The 20,928-nt window shown below is 46.4% G+C and overlaps 1 long non-coding RNA gene across 5 annotated transcripts; it reads left to right on the top strand.

Annotated features, from left to right (window-relative positions):
• Window positions 1–1,558: 1,558 nt before the first annotated feature.
• On the top strand, window positions 1,559–19,323 carry LOC147360763 (uncharacterized). 5 transcript variants are annotated; one of them, XR_015138704.1, is made up of 4 exons: window positions 1,559–1,690; window positions 16,768–16,895; window positions 17,230–17,372; window positions 18,763–19,323. It is a non-coding gene; the product is annotated as an uncharacterized LOC147360763 (long non-coding RNA). The 5 variants fall into 5 exon arrangements; XR_015138706.1 differs by having other exon boundaries at window positions 17,173–17,372; window positions 18,773–19,323; XR_015138702.1 differs by having other exon boundaries at window positions 17,173–17,372.
• Window positions 19,324–20,928: the final 1,605 nt, after the last annotated feature.

Genomic DNA, 20,928 nt, shown 5'->3' with positions numbered 1-20,928 from the left:
TTTCTGAACTCTATGGTGGTATTTCCTAACACCGCCTCCTAATACCCTCTGTAAATTGGGTTTTCTTGGTTTCGAACAGAGAACACAGATAACAATGGTGAATGTAAATGAAGAGAAGATGAAGCCCTTCAGGAATGTTTTGTTCGTAGAACTGATTTCTGTCCTCCAGGGCTCCTCCTATGGAGAGTGTTGGGGCTCCTTTCCTCACAGTTGCAACGAGGACCTTAGCATTTAGACTTTCTTTGTGGCAGATAAAATGCCAGATGATAAGCATGTATTTCAAGGTTTCTCCTTGGATCCAAATGGCCCATTTTTCAAATTTTTATTATACTGGTTTGGTGCCTTCTATGTCCTCTGTCCCAGAGATTCTGGAAGGAAGAAACTTTGGGAACTCTGGTTAGTCCCATGCAATCTGTTCCATGCCCTTTAGCATATTCTGACTCAGAATTATTGACTCACAGGACTTGAGGCCCCCTCAAGGATGCTCCTTGTCCTGCCAAGTTCTGAGGTGCTGAGAATACCTGCCAGCTCACAGTTTAGACCCAGAAAGAAGGGCAGAAAACAGCCTGAAGGTGGAATCCCTTAGCAAAGAAGGCAAAACTTTTCTAGTCACTAGAAACATGAAGATAGTTCATCTAGCCGTGGGGCATTGCTGAGGACTCGGTTTTAATTTTTTTTTTTAAAGTCACTCAGTTGTGTCCAACTCTTTGCAACCCCATGGACTATACAGTCCATGGAATTCTCCAGGCCAGAATACTGCAGTGGGTACCTTTCTTTTCTCCAGGGGATCTTCCCTCCCCAGGGATTGAACCCAGGTCTCCCGCATTGTGGGCGGATTCTTTTACCAGCTGAGCCACAAGGGAAGCCCAAGAATACTGAAGTGCATAGCCTATCCCTTCTCCAGCAGATCTTCCCGACCCAGGAATTGAACTGGCGTCTCCTGCATTGCAGGTTGCTGAGGACTTGGTTAAGTACCAGTATTCAAAATAGCATCTTCTGGGAGGAAGGGACAGTTAGGTAGGGCATCTGGGGAGAGCATGTACACCCTGCCATATTTAAAATAGATAACCAACAAGGGCCTACTATGTAGCACAGGGAACTCTGCTCAATGTCAGGTGGCAGCCTGGTGGGAGCGGGGAGAATGGATGCGTGTATATGTACGGCTGAGTCCCCTTGCTGTTCACTTGAAACTATCACAACAGTCTTTATTAATTGGGTGTACCCCAGTACAAAATAAAAAGTTAAAATAACCCCAAAACAGCGTCTTCAATAAGCCAGCACTCATGGAACAGAGGTGAAGGGCAGGGTCCCCCCTGCTCCAGTTGTCAGAGCTTCAGATCCGCCCAGGAAGGGGATCCTGGGGATCCCAGCTCTCACTTCCGGGCCTGAGGGCCCCACGCCCAGTCCCCAGCGGGCGGGAGTGAGCCTCACCTGACCTGGACTCTCAGGCTGGAACACGCTTACTTCCCGAGGTTCCTGCACCGGAGCCGCACACAGAAACCTTTGTTCCTACGGCTGTCGCTTCTGGGGCAGGAGGTGCCCTGCTTCAGTGTCCCACTCTGCCTCTAAGAGTCCAACCTCAGTGTAGTGTTCAGAAACTTGCTTTTTAAAACTTATCCTCAGATTTTTTTTTTTTTTTCTTAAATCAGGCAACTAGAAAAAAAGAAAAAAAGGACACATCTAAAGTAAGGTGAGTCAGATGCGAGTGGGAATTTCAGGTGATGAAATATGCACGTGGACAAACATGCTTGGGGCTTGCAGGGCAGTGAGCTTCCCCGCTGAGAACCACTCAAAATAAATGTAAACAACAAGGAAATGCTAGGATTCTCTGTCAGCTCCTACTTTATGATAAATGCGTCTTACAGACTTTCTTTTTCTTTTTTATTTATATTTATTTTTAATTGCAGGATAATTGCTTTACAATGTTTTGTTGGTTTCTGCCATACAACAGTGTATAGACTTTCTTCTAGAGACTGGGAGTCGTAGAAGTAAGACAACAGGACCTCTTGTGAGCAGTGTGGGCTTTCCCAGGTGGGCAGGAGAATTCGGAGCCTGTTTGGTATAAATGAAATGAGTACGAAGGATGATGGATTATCTAAGCAGAATTTTCTACCGAAATATGAAATGGAAAAGGGACAAGTGGGGTGGGGAGAGAGAAACAGCAATTTATCACTCCGCCCCAGAGACCCTGGCCGATTGACCAGATGCCCCCAAACCCCACTCCCTCCCCACCACCAGCATTCTGGGGAGAGGCTGGTGTAGCTGGTGCTGAAGCTCTTTTTCTAGAACTTTCCACCTTCGGGCTGTAATTGATCCGCTCTTCGCTCTCCATTTTGAAAGCAAGCCCTGTGACGGGAGATTGTTTTCGTATTTTGTTAGCTATGTCCTGGTGATGTTCCAGGAATGACTCCAGTCTTATTAGCAAGGGGGCCCTCAGATCTCTTTCCCTGAGACAGGCTCCTGGAAGTCTTCCCTGGAGGAGGCTGGTTCTAGGCTGTGTTTATGAGTTCCCTGAGAGCTCCTTCAGGTTCACTGTTTCCTGACTCCTGACTCTTCAGTACTGTGTAAGCGTGTGCAGACACACGTACACGTGCGTGCACACCCCCCCTCAGGAGGGTCGACAAGCTTCCTGCGTCCCCAGCTTTCAGGTGCTGAAACGAGGGGAGCTGTCGCCCCTTGTTCTGCTCCCAGCCATGTTCCATCCTGTTTTCTGGGATCGGGGGACCTTGTTCAAGGTGTTGGCCTCAGGCCTCTACCTGGGCCTTGGCCTCCTTCGCCTCCTGCTCGCCTGCCGTGTCTGTGTTGCCTGGTCTCTGCTGCCACCTCTGGGTCTGCAGCTCCGGAAGAGGACCATGCTGAGCGGTAGTGAGTTTGGGGGTCCAGCTGGGGCTCTGGGGCTTCAAGCTGGCTCCCAGGAGGGTGATGTGACCTGTGACTAGGGGACAGGTAAGGGCTGGGGACGCTGTAGCCAGATGGACGCCATGGGAAGGAAGGATGTGAGTGTGAACAAAGCGAGTGAGGTTTGTGTGGGTGCTGTGCTAGGGGGAGGCCTGGAAGGGTGTCGGGGAGCTGGGGGAAAGGCAGCTAGCAGGTGGGGGGGACAGATGGGGGAGGGCAAATGGAGGGGGCAGGCAGGGAGAGTGGCTGGCAACTGGGCAGGTGCTGGCCCTGGAGGGACCCTGAGCATCTAGACTTCAGGGAACTGCCCCTGGGGTTCCCTTGGAGACAGGAGGGACTGTCCTTGTGCTAGGCTGGGTGCCCTGGAGTCAGGGCTTCTTGGCAAGGCTGGAACTGTTCCCACACACCCCTGCTGGTTGCCCTCGGGGCCAGGAAAGACCTGGGCTGTCAGGTCTGCAAGTACTGGGCGTGAGGTGCTGAAATTAATACACCCTGTCCTCCTTCCAGACCTTGGGGTTCCTGTACTCTTTTCAGGGCAGATAGGGGCTGTCACTCAGCGAGGGCCTGTGACCTCCACCGAAAAACACATCAGAGCGAAATGCAGAGTGCTGCCAAGGAGGCTGTGTCTGCTGCTTCCTCCCAGCTCCCCTCCCCGGGGGGCCCTGCCTGCCTTGTAGGAGGGCCAAACCCGGAGCTGTGAGCCAGCAACTTGGACCCCTTCAGAGGAGTCTATCTGGGGTTGGGTTGGCAGATTCCAGAGCCAGGGTGGGCGGGAGGAGAACTCTTAAACAGGCGGGGCTGCAGTCTCTGCAGTCACAAGGCTGGGTCCCTCAGGCCTCTCTTTAGGCAGTGGGGAGGGGCTGCAGGTGGCAGGGCCTGGGTGTCAGGGGTGAGGAGAGGATGGTGGAATCAGCTTGAGGCGGGCAGCGGGAGGGAGGGTGGTGGTGACCAGAGTATTTCCTTTAATGCAAAGGAGGACAGACATGCAAATGCTCTGCCTTTAGTAAGAGTAGCTGCTGCTTTGTGAAACCCTTCCAGAGGTGTGTTGGTCAGATGAGGCTCCTTTCTTGGCATGACTCATGGTTTGCAAACATGGCTTTGTTGTAGTACAAGCAGAGATGCAGTATTCCTCTCCTGAGAACAAGGAAAGTAAAGGGAACAGTGAACAGGCCAAAGAAGAAACGTGAGCAGGCCTGAAAGAGTTAATCACTCCTTTTGCTTTAACTGTTGCTGATTTGCAGAGTCAGTTAGGAGGAGCCAACCTAGCACTCCCAAATACTATGTAAATTACATCCTGTCCTGGTATTTGCTCTCCTGCACTCTCCCAGCAAATCACCCCTAGTAGCTGTCTGCATTGCAGAAAGAAGATAACCCCCCAGAGACAAATGGGCCCAATTACCGGCTGCCTGATGCCATGAAAAATGCAAGACCTTCTTTACTTTGAGCCTTATCATTTACCCTAAGATCGTGAGACCCCAGTTCCCCTAGGTGGGGAGAGGGCACAGTTCTTGAGGTGCTAGCCTGCCCCCCTTTCTTTAAAGGATTAAAGCCCTCTTTCTATTTCCTCCAAACCCTGTCTCTGTATGTTTTATTGGGCAGTGGTGGGCAGAGAAAGCCAAGATTTTGGCGGTTGTGGTTTGAGCATGTTCTGGGTCAGTGGACTTGTTAATCATTTGAAAGCCGAGCGCTGATCTGGGGCACAGTGCAGATCTTCTTTCTCCCTCCCCTTCTCTCCCACTCCAAGTCTTCCTGATCCTCCCTGAAGGCTGGGGGCAGGCCCCAAAGGGCCACTTAGTAGGACAAGGAACACAATGACAGGACATCCATGTCCACAGGGGAAATGCCCCTTCATCCTCACGGCCTCCACCCAGCCTGGGGACAGGGAGTTTGAGGATGGGAACCTAAGTGCTCAGTGTCCCAGGGCCCTGGTCCCCATGTGTGCTGGACTTGGACTATCCTTCCGGAGTGTGAGCTGAGCTACCTGTGCATTTCCATCTTTACTGTGGAGAAAAATGGGAATCTAGACACGCCCTCTTTGCTCCATCCCCTAGCTCAGGTTGGAATTTAGAGAATATATATGTACCTGAAAAGCAATTTCAAACAAGCTTTGTATAAGTGTTACCATGCTGGAATATTGAGAAGGTAAAATCCTGACCAAGCAGATGGGATTTCATTGGCAAGAGTCTTTCCCCTCCTCCAGCTCAGCCTGTCTGGGAACCCTGAGATCTAAACTTAGCCAAAGCTGTTCACTGAAGTCAGAGAAACTATGTGTGTGTGTGTGTGTGTGTGTGGGCGCGCGCCTGTGATGTAATGCAATACTACATTCTTCTTTGGATTTGTCTCAAGATATTAAAAACAACCCTTTGGGATTTGTTTCCATCTCTCTTCACTGCCTCTGCACCCCTGCTCAAAGCACGGTCTGTGCCCCAGGAATCCACACCTCAGGGCCTGATAGAGATGTAGGTTCTAAGACCTCATTCTCCAAGTGATTTTATGCATCATCACTAAGCTTTTATTTATTTTTTTTGTGTGTGTGCTCAATCGTGTCCGACTGTTTGCAACCCCATGGACTGTTGCCCACCAAGCTCCTCTGTCCATGGTATTGTCCAGGCAAGCATATTGGAGTGGGTTGTCATGCCATCCTCCAGGGGAGCTTCCCAACCCAGGGATTGAACCCGCATCTCTTTGGTCTGCTGCACCTGCAGGCGGGTTCTTTGCCACTGTGCCACCTGGGAAGCCACCCAGTCTTACCGAAGACCCCCAAGCTTTGGATGCCCGCCATTCCCCACAGCATTCTCTGTCTTCATCGTGCTCTTCCTGGAACAGATACATGAGCCTCTGACATCTCCTCACCCTCCTCGCCACATGACGGCCCCAGAGCCCTGGATGCAGAGACTTAAGCCAACCTTCCTACCTCATACTGATTCCCTAATTAAAACATTAGGAGAACACATTAATTCTACTCAATAAATTTCAAGTGCACAATGCAGTATTACCTGCAGCCACCATACGCTACACTAGGTCCCCAGAATGTATTCTTCTTACTACTGTGCATCAGTTATACCTCGATAAAAGGTTAGAAGAGAATGAATAATTTCCCTAAAGAATAGACTTGAAATCGATACATTTCCCAGGATTTTTTTCCCCATGTAGTCAGGGATTAATAGATTCCAGTTAGATCACATGGCCTTTCTCCATTCAATAAAAAGGCTTGCTTAGACATAGGGTAGATTTGAAATAAATTTATTCTTTTTCTTTAGGACACCAAAATTTATAGAAGTACCTCTGAGCTCAGTATTTCAAATGACTCTACCTTAAATTTGAATGTTGTAATGCTTTATCATAAATATTTAAGGCTTAAATAGGACAAAGTATGTTTGATTTTTTGCCATTCTGTTAGCACTCTCTTTTTTTTTCTTTCTTAAGCCTTATTAAGGCGTAATTGAAGCACAGCAAACTGCACTTATTGATACTGTGTACTGATGAGTTCTGGTCTGTGTGCAGCAAGAACTCAGTGGGGTGTCCATCACCCCAAGACTTTTCCTGAGCCCTCTCTCCTTCCCCCCTCCCCCCGCCTACCTAACAGAAAGAACAGCCTTTTCTTGTTTACATTTTCTAGAATTTTATACAAATGAAGTAATGAGCTATGTACACTATTTTTGCTGGCTTTTCTTACCGAGCATTCTGATTTTGAGATTCAACCACGTCTTAGCATGTATTGAAAATTCTCCCTTTTATTACTGAGCAATTTTCCGTTGTATGGGCATCACTTGTTGATGGGTGTTGGGTTGTTTCCAGGCTTTGGTTAGTAAATAAAACTGCCATAGGCAATGGTGTTCAAGCCTTTGTGTAAGAGTCTGCTATCATTTCTTTTGGGTCATTACCAGGGAGGATATGACATGTATGTTTAATTTTAAAATAGACCACCAAATTGTTTGCCCAACTGGCCGCATTTTACCATTTTACATCCCTGCCAGCAGCCTGGGAAGTGTCAGTTGCTCACATCCTTGCCAACACTTGGCAGAGTCAGCCTTTTACATTGTAACCCTTCTGGGGGTATGTGGAGGAATCTCATACTGGTATTGAATTGCATCTCCCTAACCACCAATAATCTTCAGGACCTTTTCATTTGTTTATCTGCCATCTGTGTATCACTTCTAGCCAAGGGTCTGTTCAAATCTTTTGCCCACTTTTCAATTGGGTTGGTTTTTTTTTTTTCTTATTATTATTGCATTGTGAGTTGTTTGTCAACTGTAGGTATAAGTCCTTTGTCAGATATATGTTTCACACATAATTTTTTCCAACCTTTACTTTGAAGATCAAAGCTGTTGACTTTTTTTTAATTAAAAGACTATATTTTTTTGCCTGCCTTGGGTCTCTGTTGCTGACACAGACTTTCCCTAATTGCCGCTAGCAGAGGCTACTCTCCAGCTGAGAGGCTCAGGCTTCTCTCATTGCAGAGCCAGACTCCAAGGCGTGGGGGCTTCAGTAGTCCTGGTACCCAGGCTTCGTTGCCCCAAAGTATGTTGAATCTTCCTGGACCAAGGATTGAACCTGTGTCCCCTGCATTGGCAGGCAGATCTTTAACCACTGACCCACTGGAGAAGCCCTGGTAGCATGTTGTGAAGCCATCATGATACAAGTTTTCAGGGGACATTTGGCGGAAGTTCCAGCTTCCTAGTTTCATAAACTGGTTTTGTTCATTTATGGGTCACACCAGTCAAATTACATTTCACTGAAAGTTACATTCCACCTGCTCTACGATGAGGCACCGTTTTGTATACTGACAGAAACAAACAGAAAAGCCTTAAGTTGTACTACAGATCCTACTTGGAGATAGTAAAATGTTAAATAACTTCATGGTACTAAGGGAAAAGAGTAATTGTTAGAAAGATAGCAAAAAGGGATGGTTCACGGTGGCAGCACGCTCCCCAGGACGGCAGAAGTTGTCTCAAACTCATGAACAAACAGAATTTCTTCCCCCGAAACTGACCGCTTCTGCTTCTCTATGAAAACTAGGAAATGTGCCTTTATATGCCAGATCCATAGATGGCCCTTGGGACTAGCTTTCACTTTTTTCTTTTCTTCCTTGTTCTTGGAGATACTCAGCTTCTCTCAGCAGGAAGGAACCATTAGAGGAGATCCCATGTGCTCTGCTGGGCCGGTGGGCACGGACTTGCTGGGATCTCCCCTCTTTCTGGTTCAGATCCTGCAGCATTGGGACATTGGGACATTGAGACAGTTCACTAACCTTCACCGTGGCCCCTTCCTCATTAGTTAATCTGCTCATCACAGGACAGAGTCACCAGATGGACCGCTAGAGAGACACAGGCAATCTCCTCAGGGTTTTAGAATTATGTTATTGTCGTATAAAGGGAGCTGAAGCTTATTTAGCATGTGATGTGTGCGAGACACTGCTTTCAGCAATGCATGTGTATGATTTTCCGCATCACCATCTTATAAAGCAGGGCTCTCAGGACCCGTATTTCATTGCTGTGGAAGTTGAAGGTCAGAGCTGCTCCCAACTTTCAGGTTGGAGCGGTTCAGGAGCCAGAACCAGAGTCTACACAGCCTGACAGAAGAGCTGGGCCTCACCTGCCAGGCGTCCTCCACCCTCCATCCCACCCAGGCCCCTCCTCCTGACGCTGGTTACCGGGCCACACAAGTCTAGCTGCAATTCTAAAAGAGTCCTTCCCCACTATTTAGTTTCTGATGAAGAAAGCCTTAAAATCAATTTCAGAGTTATCTGTATTTGAACAGATGGCATTTGATCACCAGTCCTTCCCTCATGGCTCAGTGGTAAAGAATCCTCCTGCCAAGCAGGAGACCTGAGTTCAATCCCTGGGTTAGGAATTTCCCCTGGAGAAGGAAATGGCAGCCCACTCCAGTATTCTTGCCTGGAGAATCCCATGGACAAAGGACCTTGGTGGGCTGCAGTCCATGGGGTTGCAAGAGTTGGACATGTGTTTGCAACTAAACAATGACAACAGCAAGTTGGATTACCGTCTTTTATTCATGACCCATCTTTACTTCTTTTATTGTTATGAGACAGTGATAGAAAATGAAATATTTTATTCCCCAGTATTTGATATTTTTGTGGCTTCTGATGCACTGACCTTTGGTATGAATCTACATGAATATTCTTGAGTCTAAGAGATTCTAGACTGTCCCATTACAGGGACACTTAATGGCAACCCACTCCAATATTCTTGCCTGGGAAATCCCATGGACAGAGGAGCCTGGTGGGCTATAGTCTTTGGGGTTGCAAAGAGTCAGACACGACTGAAGGGACTAAGCATGCATGCATGCATGCATACTGTCCTGAAGTGCCAGTTTGTTCTGTGTTCCCCTCCAGTACCTCCCTGGCTGTGGGCTTGTATTCTGTTTCCATTTGCTTTTCACTAAAATTCCTGGAAGTCTTATTCCCCAAGGCTCTGAAATCATGCAGTCCTTACAGGCATTGATTCAGACACTCATGCTTTCTTAGTGTGTTAAACAATCCTTTTTTTCCTGATCCGTTGACATCTGGGGCCTTAGGGTCCTGTAGGAACTGACCACTACCCCGGGCCTGGCCAGGGGTAGCTGTCGCTGGACACTCTGAAGGACTTGTCTGAGGGTATGCCTTTTTGTATGCAAACCAATCAACTCAGAGCCCACCCTGCAAACCGCCTCTTTCTTGAGCTTTTATATGCCTGGTCTCTCTCCCCCTGCCTTAATTACGGGGCCAGGCATCTGACAACCAGCCTCTTTCCCCCCGGAACCCACAGAAATTATTCAAAGTACCAATCCTAAATCTACGTGCCCTTCCACTGCAGGCTCTTACCTATGTACCCCTACTCCCTCTGCCTCCCCAGTCCCCGCTCCTGGCCCCTCTGTAGCCAAACCCTCAGAGCCTGCATGGTGTGGCAGGGGCCCCCTCCTCTTGGAGCCATGAGGAGCAAACCGTCTTGTCAAGGACAATGTCTCCTGACCTGTTGGCCCCACCATCCCTGAATAATAATAAAACCTGAATTTTAAAACAGTTATACAGAAATTATCTTTCTCCCCAAGGGAAATATGTGCAAACGAGCCTAGAGAGAGAGGGATATGTTCTGTACAATGTGAAAATATGGATCCTGTGTTATATTCAAACAGAAACAGTTTAGACTGAAGCTATGGAATTCTGTGTCTTACGCTCCAACAGATTTGCTTTGAGGATGAAATGGCTCATTATTGTTTCAATGTTTATAAGATAATGTATCTGTACAAAATATTTTCCCTTAGCAGCATATAATGCACACAGACATGCATTTATTATAGTAAATGCAGAACATTAGTCACTTGTAAATGTGGATAAACTATTTTATTTCAGATTCTTAAATTTCAAATTTGCTGAAAAATCTCCCTGACTCAGAAGTCAACTGCTTTTCAGCACAGATGGTGTTGTCCTGTTTAAAAAAGTAGTTATTCATCATGGTTAGGTTGCAGCTCTCTTTTGTAATGCTGAAGCAATAATGTTGCATGGGGTCCTCTAGTGAATGGTTGGTTCTCATTATACATCTGGTCAGCCAAAATGTAAATATAATCATCAAGTCTCAGATGCTTTATAATTGTGTTTAACCCGCATGACATTGAGCTCGAAATAAACAGCAATGTTTTTGAATAGTACTGGTGTGAGTGTGTGTGTGAGAGAGAAAGAGAGTCTAGTGTTAGTCCTACATGTAGGACTCGTCACATGTGCGTGTTCTGTCCCTCAGTCACACCCGACTCTTTGCGACCCCATGGACTGTAGCCTGCCAGGCTCCTCTGTCCATGGATTTCCCAGGCAAGAGTACTGGAGTGGTTGCCATTTCCTTCTCCAGGGGATCTTCCCAACCCAGGGATTGAACCCACATCTCTTGACATTCCCTGCATTGACAGGCAGTTATTAATCATATACCACTTGGGAAGCCAGGACATGTCACAGTGCTACTCAAACAAAGGGCTCAGTCTCAATCCCTCTTCTAAGTAAAAAGTGGTTTCCTAATAAAATGAGCTTAAAACCCCACCCCCGTTGCCATAGCGGAAAGAGGAAAACAAATCCTCTTACGGGAAGCGAAGACACACTCCGATGAGAGCTGTATCATTCCTAAAGCCATGAGCCAAGTCTTCCAGAGCATGCCAGAGAGAAGCACAGTTTAGCATAAATCAACTGGATAGACAAACTGTACTTTGGACAAGTTTATAGGCACAGACTACATTTTGGAATAGAAGCCTTGGAAGGAGAAGTAGACATCTCAGTGTGATGGGGTCTGAGAATTAAGTGAGATCCAGGTCCTTGACCAGGAGAGAATGTTCCTGGATAATGGAAGATAAACGTGATCATCAATGATTGAGAAGTTGTGAGTGACTAGAACCAAAATCCCTTTCTTATCTCCATGGTTCATATTCCACTGAGTACTATGAACGATTTGCTGCTTTTTGTTTTCAGGAACTCCCACTTGAATAAACTGCTCTAGATGCCCTGGGTTGACACTGGCTGTTGGCAATGAAGAATCTGGTGCTAAGGAATGTAGAACATTGTGCTAATATCCCCCTGCACAGAACCTGGGCTTTAGGAAGATGGTTTCAGACTGAGACTGTTGTGTTATATAAGTATACTGTGTTCTTTTTTTTTTTTTTTAAAGAGAACTTTCTATTTTGTACTGGGGTATAGCCAATTAACAATGTTGTGATAATTCCAGGTGAACAGGGAAGGGACTCAGTCATACATACACATGTATCTGTTCTCTCCCAAACTCCCCTCCCATCCAGGCTGCCACATAACACGGAGCAGGGTTCCCTGTGGTACACGGCAGGTCCGTGTTGGCTACCCATTTAAAATACAGCAGTGTGTACATGCTGCATCATTACTCAGCCGTAAGTGTTTCTCTGGGCCTAATGAAAGCAATATTTGCCTTGGAGAGACATGAATTAATTATGGCTCTGAGTCCTCTGTGGAGTCTCTTTTAAGATGATGCTGAGTCATGATGAATGCATCTTGGAGCTGAGCTCTCCTTCTGGACCTGAAGTTCCCATGTTTATAGAAAAATTGATTCATTAAATATTAAAATGGGAAGAGGGGAAAGATTCCTAAAAGAAAGACTTGACTTTACTACACACAGAGAACACCCCAAGGCTTAGGAACAATTAATCTTATGGTTACAGGAGTGATTGGGTTCTGATGTGATCATTGAAAACATTGGGAATTTTGTGATTTATTAATTTCAAGTTTTTAAATTTTTTTTAGAAGGGGAAGCTAAGAATGTCCACACTGATAGGTCTTGTTCTCAGTTTCACCTCTCTTAGTCACAGGGACCAAATGGAATTTCGAGTTATACACAAAGGACTGGTTTTCCTAATCCTTGGGGAAAGGGTCATTTTGACTCACTTGATGCCTCTGGGTTCCTCAAATTCTCTTATCAAAACAAATAAAGCTATTTTAAAATTACCCAGCAACAAAGAGGAACTTACAACTACAACTCTTTACTGTGTCTTATTTTTTTCTACTCTGTGGAACAAGAATTAATGCCTCATACATTTGACCTTGAGATCTTTGAGATTTTTTTCCTAAGTATCTGTTCTACTTATCTGACCCAGGAAAGTATTTGTATGCTTAAAAGTGTCTTCACAAGGGCTACATGTTGTGCTGGTGTTGCTGTGCCCTATCTTGGCTTTCTTTGCCCACTGAAGCCAAATAAAAAATTATGGAAACAGAGTTTGGAGGAAAGAAAAAGGTGGTTTTAATACTCAGCCGGCAGAGGGGGGACATACAGCAAGCTCCTGGCTCAACTGCCCCTCCTTCCCCCCTCCCCACTTCCCCCCTACTCCCTTCCCTCCTCCCCACCCCTCCCCTCATACCTTGAGGAATCTCGGGGATTATATAAGATGAGGCCTCACAGTCAGGGGGAGGTGATGAGGAAGAAAGGTATAAGGACCGTATATTCTTCTCTTGTGTTGTTTCAGAAAAAATGGTCATAGGCTGATGTCAGGTAGCCCAATAATTGGGTCCATTGTCTTTTGTGTATGGTACTGCTTCCCTCTTTCTGTAATGCAAAAAGAGAAGAACTCTGAGGGGTGGTCTTTGAAGAGAGCTGTAAAGGTGAGCACGAGATACAGGATGTAATTAACATAGAGCTAAAGGACGATAGCAAACTTTGTTACAGACTACAGATGAGGCTCAGTTAAAGTAAAACGTAGGAGCGATCAGGCCTGCTGATTGTCCTCTTTATTTTCTTTGTTTTCAGGAAAGGAAGACTCATTCCTCTTTTTTCCTTTTCACTGCAACCCTGGGAGACACAGGCTATCCATCATTGAGGGTAGACAACAAACTCATGGGTTTAGTCTTTTGCAAACTTTCTTCCCCCTCCCGTGTTGGTTATGATTATAAATCACAGCCAACAAATATTGTGCAGATACTAATATGATACAAGTCAGATTGGCATTGCCCCCATTGGGGAGCTTTTGTTGAAGAAGCTCAGCACAGCAGGGCTGGGTCTCAGTCACAAGTTGTCAACTTGAGTGTTTCTTTGGCAATGGGCGCATCAAGCTGATCAGTTTCCCAATGATCCTGGGGCTCGAGGCCAAGTGCTAGCCAAGCCCTTTAGGCATGTCTGATTCCTGTGACCATCCTCATAACCTTGTGAGCAAAGTCCTGTTCGTTCCCGTTAACCGGGCAAGGGCACTGAGTGACTGAAATCTGTGACCTTGCTCAAGACCACCTCCGGGACAGGCTGGTGTGGGCAGTGTGGCCCAAGTGCCAGCCACACGCTCTGCCACTGCTCTTGAGGCCCTCCTCACACAACAGTGACCCACCTTTAAATATAACAGTAATTCACAGATAACGAGCTTGGGCTTTGGAGTCAGACTTTGCTTGGCATCTAGCTGAGCCGCTTGCTAGCAAGGTGAGCCTTTGCTCTGTGTCTTCTTATCTATGAAGCAAGAATAAGCCAACCTGTCAGGCTACTGACTTGATTAGAGATAGGGCACTAACCAGCCAGCCTGGCACTTGGGCCCTTTAGAAGGAGCTATTAGTAACAATTGATTAAATATTAACAACAAGGCATAAAAGCATAGAAAAAGTACAGCTAACCCCTATGGCAGAAAGTGAAGCCTCTTGATGACAGTGAAAGAGGAGAGTGAAAAAGTTGGCCTAAGCTCAACATTCAGAAAACTAAGATCATGGCATCTGGTCCCATCACTTCATGGGAAACAGACGGGGAAACAGTGGAAACAGTGTCAGACTTTATTTTTTGGGGGGCTACATAATCACTGCAGATGGTGACTGCAGCCATGAAATTAACAGACACTCCTTGGAAGGAAAGTTATGACCAACCTAGATATTATATTGAAAAGCAGAGACATTACTTTGCCAACAAACGTCCATCTAGTCAAGGCTGTGGTTTTTCCAGTGGTCATGTATGGATGTGAGAGTTGGACTGTGAAAAAAGCTGAGCGCCAAAGAATTGATGCTTTTGAACTGTGGAGTTGGAGAAGACTCTTGAGAGTCCCTTGGACTGCAAGGAGATCCAACCAGTCCATTCTAAAGGAGCTCAGTCCTGGGTGTTCTTTGGAAGGAATGATGCTAAAGCTGAAACTCCAGAATTTTGGCCACCTCATGCAAAGAGTTGACTCATTGGAAAAGACTCTCATGCTGGGAGGGATTGGGGGCAGGAGGAAAAGGGAACAACAGAGGATGAGATGGCTGGATGGCATCACCGACTCGATGGACATGAGTTTGGGTGAACTCCAGGAATTGGTGATGGACAGGGAGGCCTGGCGTGCTGTGATTCATGGGGTCGCAAAGAGTTGGACATGACTGAGCGACTGAACTGAACTGAATAACAAAGAATTTTGGAAACTACCTTTGTGAACACAAATAATCAAGCCACAAAATCTCCATTCTTCCAGTCCACCAGCCTTTGTATATTACAGAGGCAGCATCTCTGGGTACCAGGCCTCTAGGGTGTGGGTGAGCAGGAATGGTACCATATTGACGGTCTCCTCTTCCTCCCCAGATACATCTTTATTTTTTTTTAAGTTCAGTCCCTATACTTTTTTATTTATGTATATATTTATTTATTTATGGTTGCACTGGGTCTTCATTGCTGCACATGGGTTTTATCTAGTTACAGAGAACAGGGTCTCCTCTCTAGTTGCAGTGTGCGGGCTTCTTCTTGCCGAGGCTTCTCTTGTGGAGCACGTGTCTAGGCATGCAGGCTTCAGTAGCTGCTGCACATGGGCCTAGCAGCTGTGGTGCACAGGCTTAGTTGCTCCACGGCACGTGGGATCTTCCTGGACCAGGGATTGAACCCGTGTCCTCTGCATTGGCAGGTAGATGTTCACCCACTGTACCATCAGGGAATTCCCATATTCTTGATCAGGTTCAAAGTATATTCCAAGGTATTTGTGGAATAATACACTATTGATGCAGAAATTTTATCTTTTCTCTCTCTGACAGGTTCAAAGGAAAGAACACTGCATCTTGAGTCCTAGAAGTTAACATAAGTCTAATAACTTCCCCCTTAGTTAGTTAGTTAGTTCAGTCGCTCAGTCGTGTCCGACTCTTTGCAATCCCATGAATCACAGCACGCCAGGCCTCCCTGTCCATTACCAACTCCCGGAGTTCACTCAAACTCATGTCCATTGAGTCAGTGATGCCATCCAGCCATCTCATCCTCTGTTGTCCCCTTCTCCTCTTGCCCCCAATCCCTCCCAGCATGAGAGTCTTTTCCAATGAGTCAACTCTTTGCATGAGGTGGCCAAAGTACTGGAGTTTCAGCTTTAGCATCATTCCTTCCAAAGAACACCCAGGACTGAGCTCCTTTAGAATAGACTGGTTGGATCTCCTTGCAGTCCAAGGGACTCTCAAGAGTCTTCTCCAACTCCAGTTCAAAAGCATCAATTCTTTGGCGCTCAGCTTTCTTCACAGTCCAACTCTCACATCCATACATGACCACTGGATAAACCATAGCCTTGACTAGATGGACCTTTGTTGGCAAAGTAATGTCACTGCTTTTCAATATGCTATCTAGGTTGGTCATAACTTTTTTTCCCCTCCTGAACTACATTCACATCTATGCAGCATTTTCGGTGTTATATTTTATATTCTACTTTGTAACATGTATATGTCATATTTGATACTAGTTTGTTAGTTGCTTTCCAAGGTTGGGGCCATTGCAAACTTGATTTTCTACCATCACCCAGCACAGAGTTTTAGGTACTAACGGTTTATTGGTTGTGTCTTTAGCTTTTTGGTACAAACCACAGGATGTGTGCTCAGTAATTTGAATTGTCCTTCTAAACTAATCAGTAAGGTAAATGTCCTTGTTGCTTCTCAAAATTGATGGTTAAGACGCCAAGGGAGTCAAAGCAGTGATTATGTTTTAAGTCAAGAAGCAGTTCTTTCATGTCTATAAAGAATCAATACCATTATCCCTTCTGTAAACAATCCCTTAGGTTTTAAATTATTTAAATGTTGGTGTTCTGAGTCATTATTGTTCACTGGTATTATCTGATGTTCTAATGTGACAGTGAAGCCTGTTAAACCTTACGTGTCTGGCTTAATGGCAAGCATGTGAAGGGGGTTCTTTTTGGATCGACTCTAACAATTACCATTTTTATACTTTAAATGTAATACAGTGGCAGTGTAGAGCCAACTAAGATCTGATAGCAAGAACAAAATCTTTGTTTCCTTTATTACAATTATTTTTGACCCCGGCCCCTCCTGGGTCCTGGTCGGGGGTGGGAAGGTGGGATGGTGTAGTTTGGACTTGGGGAGCTCGTAACTGGGTCGTAGACGTTCCTTCGTGAGAAGCCACCACTCTGAAGAGTGTCACATTCACTCTGCGTTTTGTTTCCGGTGCCTGGGAGGTGGAAGCTTCCAGGATGCCTTTGGCCACATCCCCAGTCCTGGAGGACTGATAGAAAAGGAAACTTGCCTTTGCGTCTTCAGTAAATCTGTTCCTGGGAAGACTGACTTGGAAGCAACCGGGTGCCTGGTAAGTTTCTTCTTGAGATTGTTTAACTGAGTCACACACACACACAAAGTAGGTCATGCAGTAAATCATGCTCTTTATCAGAAACGAAACCAGAATGTTAGGCTCTAATCACGAAAAAGAGTGAACTTTGATTTTGAAAATAGAGAAGTTGTCCATTGATTTCATTCAACGCTCACAGCAGATCCTAAATCAATATAGCACTGCTTTTCCTTGAAACATTTCTGTCATCATCTCAGTCATCATAAAACCTAGCTCACGGGCCTTCTGTCTTGTGCAGGCACTTGGCTAAGAGCTGGACCCCACAACAGACCACACTGATTTCCTCATTTTGCAGAAGGTGAAATCATGGCACAGAGAGGTTGTGTAACAAGCCTCTAGGTTGCACAGCTAGAAGAGCTGCACCTGGGCTCAGATCTGCTCCTGGATTGGTCATGTCAACTGCAGCGCAGTATTGCCTCTCAGGCAGAAGTGAGGCAGGTGAGCACAGGTATTACAGGTACTGTGACACCGCAGCTGGTGGAGCTAGGACTGTGTCCAGTCTACTCCCAGCCCGAGGTCACCTGCAGCACTTGCTGTGGTTGGAGGTCCCCACCAGGTTCGCTCCAAAGTGCTCAAGGTCCTCGCTCTGGTCTAGTTTTTTGCCCAGGTGATTGTGGGAAGCTGTTTAACTCCTCCCTGGTCTCAGGCGAGTGAGTGAGTGAGTGAGCATGCTACCTCTGGAGGAGGGCATGGCCACCCACTCCAGGATTCTTGCCTGGAGAACCCCATGAACAGAGGAGCCTCAGTTTCCTAATTGCTAGTGTAACAAATGACCACAAACTCAGTGGCTCAAAACAGCACACAAGGACTTCCTGGTGGGCCAGTGGCTAAAACTCTGCACTTCCAATGCAGGGGACCTGATCCCCAGTCAGGGAACTAGATCCCACATGCCTCAACTAAGACCCGGCACAGACAAATAAATAAAAATAAACAAATATTAAAAAACCCAAACAGCACACATTTCAGTCTTGCAGTTCTGGGATTAGACATCCAGAGTGGGTCTTACGGGGCTAAAACCAAGGGCTTGGCAGGGCTGGTTCCTGCTGAGGGTCCTGGAGAACCTGGTCCTTCCCGTTCCCCTCCGCTCCGGGCCCCTCTCTCTCCACAGCTGGGATGTAGCCCCTTCTCTCTGGTTTCTCTCCCCTGAGGGCCCCTGTAGTCACACTGCTTCTCAGGACAACCTCGCCATCTCACCACCCTTAATATGATCACGCTGATGCAGTCCTTTCTGCCATTAGGTTCACGCTCACAGGCTCCAGGGATCAGGGCCGGGGCATGACTCTGCTCATTGTAAGGTGTGTAGGAGTGAGCCTTCGGAGTCGCTTCAGTCATGTCTGATTCTGCGACCCCATAGACTGTAGCCCGCCAGGCTCCTCTGTCCCTGGGATTCTCCAGGCAAGAATCCTGGAGTGGGCCTGCCACGCCTTCCTCCAGGGGATCTTCTCGACCTAGGAATCGAACCTGCATCTCTTATGTCTCCTGCACTGGCAGGCATGTTCTTTACCACAGCGCCACCTGGGAAGCCCTTGTACGTAACTTAGGTCCACACAAAATCTACAAGGCTCTGCAAGGTTGGTTCATACCCAATTTCCTTGTTTTTTTTTTTTTGGCTTTATGTTTTTGACTTTAAGTTCTTATTTTCCTCTCCTGCTAGAGCAGCTGATGGAGAATGAAAGAAATTAAAAAAGTAAATATTCAAGTGAGATATATTAATAGCTGAGCTTGGGTGTCTTTGCCCCCAAGATATGCACCCAGAGGAATAGCCTGGCCAGCTCTGGGCAGCCCCACCCCATAGAGGGGCAGAATATGACTTTCTCTCATTTCCAAGTTTCACACAGGTGAGATGCAGGTTCGCTGTGTGGATTCTGTGGCTGAAGAGAGTCATGTGAGCAGCTCCCCCTCGCTCCCTGCTCTGCCTGCACCCCACCTGCTCCGTCAGTGATGCCGCACAAAGAATGAGCGCTAAGTCAGATGGACATCCTCGCCCAGTGCTAGGGGAGCATCTCCTTCAGTCCTGGACTCCTCAGTTCCTCTTGTCCCCACACAGCTTCTCACTGCACTCAGGAACAGAACTGAGTTTCTCTCCTGTCTCCTCCCACACTGCTGGAATGAGGGGCCAGCGCTGTCTTCTCTTCCTCATTCCGCCTTCCTGAGTCTATGGAAAATTACATTAGAACTGTGTGTGTGTGTTGGGGGAAGACACATTTCCAAGATGGAAAAACAACTTGGTTCACACTTTGGAGGATGTGGCTTTGGGTGGTTCTCAACCCCGAGTCTTTCTTTCCTTTCAAATGCCTGCCTGCTTGTTTCCTTGTGATCATTCAGTCCAGCTAAGAAAACCAGAGGCCACAGAAATAGGTGAATAAATAAAGACAACTCAGTGTGTCCATGTTTGTATGGCTATTGCTTTTATGTCCCATTTTCCCCTTCATGCAGGTGATTTCTCTGATGGAACTGTTCTCCTAGCTGGCTATGATGGTTTATTCCATGTGTCACACTTTCTGTGACAGATGGAATAAATGTGCCCAGAAACGTGCTCAAACACTGTTTTTGATGTTTCTGTGAAACTGTTTATGGGTGAGGGTAGTGTTGAAATGGTCAGGCCCTGAGTAAAGCAGGTTTCTGCCCCCCAAATGTGGTGGGCCTCATCCAGTCAGTTGAAGGCCTGGATAGAGCAGTGACTGAGCTCCCTGGACCAAGAGGGAATTGTCCAGTAGACATCCTTGAGCTCCAGCTGCCGTGGCCTCCAGCCCACTGGCCTCCCCCAACCTGAGGGGGTTTACCAAGACTCCACAATCACAAATGAGTCAATTTCTTGAAATAAATCTCTCTCTCTATATATATATGTATATATATTGGAGATTCTGTTGGTTCTCTTTGGTTCTGTTTCTCTGGAGAACCCTGGCCTTTTTCTCAAACATTTAACCTGCTTTTGAAGACGGGACGGGGTGGCCCATTCTGAGCTGGGAGGGGCAGGAATGACGAGCACAGAGTCAGTACTGGGCTCTGCGCTGTGATGAGGTGGGGGTGGGGCAGAGGACCTCCTGCCAGGTGGCCAGGCTGTGTCCACTCTGTCACTTCCCACCTGGGTGGGCGTGTGTGGCTCGTGTGACAGACTCTGTGAAGTGGTGTGAGCTGTTTCCAGCATGGTACCATAGGTACGGCTGGGTAGACGCACCATGATGAGGATAATTAGGAAAAAGTCAGCCAGGTTTTGCTCTAGAAAGTGTGCTGGAATTCCTCTGTGAGTTCCTTTGTGAATTGTGAATTCCTTCCTCACAATTCCTTTGTGAGGAATCGGGAGAGACCACTGTAGAAATGTCCCTGTCTTGACTGTATTGCAAAAAGGAGCATTTCTGGTCACAAAAAATTGTTTAATAGGTTTGACCTTATACACAGGGAACTAAGCATTTAATGGACTGGATGTTACATTACCTCACGTGAACTTGCTTGAGGTTTCATAATTCTTCCTGGATAAAGGTAAGCTTTCATAATTCACAGCTGAGATTTTTTTTGGAGAAATTTTTATTTTATTAAACTTCTTTTTATTTAATTTTGGGCATGCTGTGTGGCATGTGGGATCTTGGCTTTCCAACCAGCAATCCAATCCATGCCCCATGCAGTGGGAGCACGGAGCCCTAACCACTGGACTCCCAGGGAATCCCCTTAGAGACATCTTTAAATAAAAATCTTTCATGAATGAATACTTGGAATGTTACCATAGGGTCTCAATGTATGTTAAGAGATTAACATTACTAACTCAACACAAAAAATAAATCCAAATAAAAAATAGGAAAAGGAGCTGATGGCATTTCTCTAAAAAAGAGACACAAGTGGCCAAAAAGGCCATGAAGAGATGCTGGACATCTCTAATCACTGGGGAAATGTAAATCAAACCCACAGTGAGATACCACTTACACATGTCAGAATGGCTATTACCAAAAACAAACAACAACAACAAAAAACTTAAAACAGAAAATAACAAGTGTTGTGA

The sequence above is a fragment of the Bos grunniens genome, chromosome 13 (assembly GCF_055505025.1).
Source record: "Bos grunniens cultivar Pamir isolate PY7600 chromosome 13, Bosgru_T2T1.0, whole genome shotgun sequence".
NCBI lineage: Eukaryota > Metazoa > Chordata > Mammalia > Artiodactyla > Bovidae > Bos > Bos grunniens.
Note: the sequence above shows the minus strand (reverse complement) of the source record. Positions and strands in the feature narration are given on the sequence as shown.